The 5,245-nt window shown below is 39.9% G+C and overlaps 1 pseudogene; it reads right to left on the bottom strand.

Annotated features, from left to right (window-relative positions):
• Positions 1–4,453: 4,453 nt before the first annotated feature.
• Positions 4,454–4,572, bottom strand: LOC120593689 (uncharacterized; annotated as a pseudogene).
• Positions 4,573–5,245: the final 673 nt, after the last annotated feature.

Below are 5,245 nucleotides of genomic sequence, written 5' to 3'. Positions count from 1 at the left end.
AGATGGGAAGTGTGATGCAAGGGAAATTCCCTATTGATGGCTTTCAAGGTGGAGGGGCCATGTGACCAGGAATATGGGTGGCTTCTAGGAGCTGAGAGTGGCCCTCAACTGATGGCAGCAAGGAAATGGAGCCCTCAGTCCTACAACCACGAAGAATGGAATTCGGTCAACAAACTTACTGAGCTTACAAGTGGATCCTTCCCTAGAATTGCCAGATGAGAACCAGACTGGCTGATGCCTTGATATCCACCCCAGAAGACCATGAACAGAAAACCCATTAGAGACACACTCAAACTTCTGATCCACAGAAATTATGACTTTGTAAATGGGTGTTGTTTTAAATCACTATGTTTGTTCATGGCCATTTGTGAAGCACTAATAGGAAACCTATACAGGTTTATGTTAATTTGCTGAGGGCAAACACAAATGGGGTGGGAAAGGAGGCATGGGGAGGCTTGAGAAGAGAGAATGATGTTTATTTCTTTAAGGGCTTCATATATCTGGTGTCTGACACTTAGGATGACTAATTGTTCCAGTTTGCCAGATCCTGAGGGTTTCCAGGAATGGTCCTGAGAAAACAAGGGCAGTTGGTCCCTGTACAAACTGGATGAGTTGCTTTGTGAGGGGAGCAATGAAATATGGTGACAAGAAGGCATAGCCTACTTTTACTCAGTAAGTAGCGGGAATACAGTGCTACTTTGGCCCACAAAGCCTTCTTATTTTAGAAGCACTTACATCAATGTGATTGTGGTGGAACCTCTAATAGAGGCTGTGCTGAGGTCCAGCTCTGATGTGACTGCAAGTAGCAGATTTAAGTGAGGAATCTCTGAGAGCAATTATATGAAGATCAAATATAAAGACAGGGACACCTCCAGGACCTCCCAAAATTAATCACACATGTTTGAAATGGTTCTGCAGCTCCTGCATAGTACAGATGCAGCATGTGTCAGAGAAATTTGCATTCTTATTGGTCATGTAACTTCATTGTAATCACAGGCTCATGAAACAGGTATGTACACATTCCCTATGCCAGGCACTGTGGTAGGTGTTCTCACACATGTTAAATCACAAAATCTCACAAAATCTTACATGGTGATATTTTAAGCCTAATTTTGATTATAAGCAATCTGAGGCTTAGCAAATTTACATAATTTGCTTAGAGATGGCCACCTGGGGCTATTCTATATGCATGTGAAATCTCCAGGAAATACTAAAAACAGTTCTAAGAATCAGTACATATAGCATCAGCAAAACTCTCAAAGGATTAAAGAGAACACACGGGTAACTTATCCTTTGGGTTTGCCTCTGCGGACTTAGCTTAGGAGCTGGAAGCTTTATGGAGAGAGTATGAAAGTCATCCTCATAGGGTTTCTATGGCCCAAACATCTGCATTTATCAAGGCCGCATTTACCAATACTTAATTCCAATATCTGCCCAGGAATTGACATTATTTAAAATGTATTTGCAGAAAGATTAATTGGATTAATTGAATTAAATAAAAAACCCAAGCATTAGCACATACGTTACTATCATGTTGCTTTATAAAATAATGTCTGACAGAAAATAAGGACAAATATCACGTTTCCTTCACATTCATTTCTTACTTACAGTGCCAGGGCTAATACCAGAAAATGAACATCCCTTCCTTTAGGTCTTATTTGTGAAGAAACTAGATGAAGTTTCTCATTTTCTTACCAAGGACCACTGTGTACAGTTGGGCAGGTTGTTTACTATACAAGAGTGCCTAGCATAGCAGCCATCTTGTTTTAATTTGCAAAGAAAAAGTACTTGGCTCACTAGAAACAGCCCTCCTAAACTAACTTGGTGCCATGCCTCACTCTCACAATTTAGGCAGAGCCTAAACTCTAAAAAGGTATAGTGTGTGCTGGCAGGTATAGGCCCTTTCAAGTAGTACTGTCCAGTTTGTCTGTTTGGCGGGAAGGGCCTGGAGGCAAAGAATCTCATTACGCCTGTATGTTGGGAGTTAATGGTTTTACCTACTGTATCTGCTTATCAGAAAACAAAATGCGGGGATAACAGGAAGGTATTTCTGTGTCGCACATACCTGGACCTGCCCCAAAACTTATGAGGGCATCTGAATCTCTACCTACGTGTGCAAATAATAACTTTCTTTATTTTTTTCTATACTACAACTTGTCTTTATTTTAAGTGCCTGATGACAGAACACTTAATCCATTTCCTGTTTGCCCTGAGAATACTCCCTGGCAGCGTTTGCGGCCACAGTTTGTACCCTGAGATAACTCGCAGATTACAGTCCTAACCTTACCTGCAAAGTTTGCCATGAAATATCTCTCTTTTATTATTATTTTCGCATCGCTCTAGTACATCGAGAGCCTTTGAAAACAAATGACACCATTCTATTTATAGCATTCTGTTTTTAGTCATGGTATTTCCATTTACAAAATATAGTGATTCTCGGTTGTTGAAAATGTCAAATCTTAGAAAATGTAGCATTTCTGATGTGATATTAACATTGCTCTTGAACAGTTGTTAGCCGAAGATTCATTTGATGAATCTGATTTTCCAAAATAGATGATTCTGGTGATTTTTCAGTTAGTACTTCGGAAGATGATATGGTTAGGCCTCTGTCCCATTCGAGACGGAGATAGCCCAACATCAGCTGACATGGATTGCACTCTGAAATGGTCAATTCGTGTTATGATTCCACGTTAAAAGTATGACTTTATTGGCGCACCCAGCGGAAAGGCTGATGTTAATGAAACTACTGACCCACTGCAATATTTTGAACTGTTCTCTATTGAGGAATTAGTTTCAAAAAGTTCCCAGCAAAATGAATGCCCAAGCTGCCTTGTTGGTTTCAACGTCTCCTGGTCCGAAAGGATTTCATGAATGGAAAAATGGAAAGACACTGACAATGATGAACTGAAAGTCTTTTTTGCAGTAATGTTACTGCAAGGTGTCATGCAGAAACCAGAGCTGGAGTTGTTTTGGTCGACGAGGCCTCTTTTGGATACACCTTAGCCCAGGCAAATTATGACTGCCGAAAGATTTTTCTTTTGCTTTGGTGCCTGAATTTTGTCAACAATTCTTCCATATCCGCTGATCAATCAAAGGCCCAGATTTCATTGCAGAAGATCAAACCTGTGTTCACCACTCTTGTAAATAAGTTTTCAACTATATATACTCCAAATAGAAACACTGCAGTCGATAAATCACTAATGCTGTTCAAGGGGGCAATTAGCTATGAAGCAGTACATCCTGATGAAACAAGCATGATTTGGTCTCAAGCTGTATGTACTTTGTAAAAGTCAGTCTGGTCACGTGTGGAATATGCTTGTTCACACAGGGCCCAGTAGGAATTTGAAAGATTCAGCTGATGGCCTGAAATTGTCACATATTTTTGTTACCTTGGTCAATGACTTTCTTGGCCAAGGATATTGTGTCTTCCTCGATAACTTTTATACATCTCCCACGCTTTTCAGAGAATTACATCAAAACAGGACTGATGCAGTTGGCACAGCATATGTGAAAAGAAAATAGATGCAAATGATTTGAAAAAAAGGATTGCAGAGGGGACAACTGTAGCCAAATTCTGTGGCGAACTTATGGCACTGAAATGGTATGACAAGAAGGAGGTGACATCCAGAGGGTAGGGGGCGAGGGAGGAGGAGGGAGGGTAATAATAAAATATAGGGGGTGTGGAGGTTATGGGTAAAGAGGATCAAATATATGGTAGCTGAAGGAAACTGGACTTTGGGTGGAAACACAATAGAATATACAGATGTCAAATTATAATGTATACCTGAAAATTATATAATCGTATTAACCAATGTTACCCCAATAAACTTAATTAAAAAAAAAGAAGGAAGTGACAATGTTGAAGGCATTCCACAATGATACTGTGATTGAAGTAGACAACAGAAATGGAAAGAAAATTAAGAAGCCATGTGGCATTGTGGATTATATCTAGAATATGAGAGCAGTAGGCTCAGCTGATCAGATGCTCACTTCTTATCCAATTGAGCGCAAAAGACACAAGTTTTGGTACAAGAAATTCTTTCACCACCTTCTAAACAGTACAGTGCTGAACTCCTACACCCTGTTCAGTCTGAGCACATGATCAGCCATGTAAGCTTCAGACTGACATTGATTGAAAGGATGCTGGAAAAGCATCACAAGCCAGGACAGCAACGTCTCCGAGGCCATCTGTGCTCTGATGATGTCACACCTCTTTGCCCCTCTGGAAGACATTTCCCCAAGAGCACACCGGCAACATCAGGGAAACAGAGTCCAACTAGTCACTGGAATGTTTGCTGCTCGCACAATGGCAAGGGTGGCAAGAAGATCTAGAGAGAAATGTGATATTTTTGTGCAGAATGTGATGATCCATTTTGTGTTGTTTCATGTTTTGAAATTTACCACATAAAAAAATTATTCTCATTATTTATTTATTTATTTTTAAAATTTTTTACACCTACTGCACCTGGTCTTCCTAGGTGGTCTCCCATCCAAGTACTAACCAGACTTGACCCTGCTTAGCTTCTGAGATCAGATGGGATCGGGCTTGTTCAGGGTAGCATGGCCATACATGAAAAAAATTATTAAATACTAATCATCATATACATTTCTGTTACATTAGGATTAGAGACAGGTTCTGTTTAGAAATAACTCTAAGAAGAGTTTTTATATTTTATTTTAACATTGAAATCCAGTCAGATTTGCTTTAGCCTCAAATAGCATGTTTATGTAAAATTAAGTTAACGCTGGCAACGAGCTGCACTTTTTTTTCCCCTAAATGGGCAATCAGTTAATCTCAGTCATTTTTTTTGTTAATCATTTTAGGTTTCAATTCAGACAATTCTGGTCTTCAGCCTTGTCCCCGAACCTAATAAAAGGAGAATTTATTTTCTTTCCCCTTTCCTCAGTTCCAAAGGCTTAAATTGAAGATAGTATTGCAAAGAGGGGTCTGTTCCCTGTCATTAGCAGCTGTCCCTTGAATAGGAAGTAGAGTTAACTCACTCCATTTGGACTTTGGTGTTTCACATGTGTGTCCACTGATCATTAGTCCTGTGTTGGTGTCAGAGCACTCAGGGTACACTTGTTCATGTTTGCCAGTAGCTGCCTAGGCTGCAAGCCTTTCTTAGCCACTTCTGCATCCTTTTGGAAATATAGGAAACATTTAGCTTTTCTCTCATACCACCATGGACCTGTGCAATCATCTTGAGGGTATAGCCTTAGGTCCTTCCTGTAAAATAAGGTAGGG

Source organism: Pteropus medius, unplaced genomic scaffold (assembly GCF_902729225.1).
Source record: "Pteropus medius unplaced genomic scaffold, Ma_sr-lr_union100, whole genome shotgun sequence".
Lineage (NCBI taxonomy): Eukaryota > Metazoa > Chordata > Mammalia > Chiroptera > Pteropodidae > Pteropus > Pteropus medius.
Note: the sequence above shows the minus strand (reverse complement) of the source record. Positions and strands in the feature narration are given on the sequence as shown.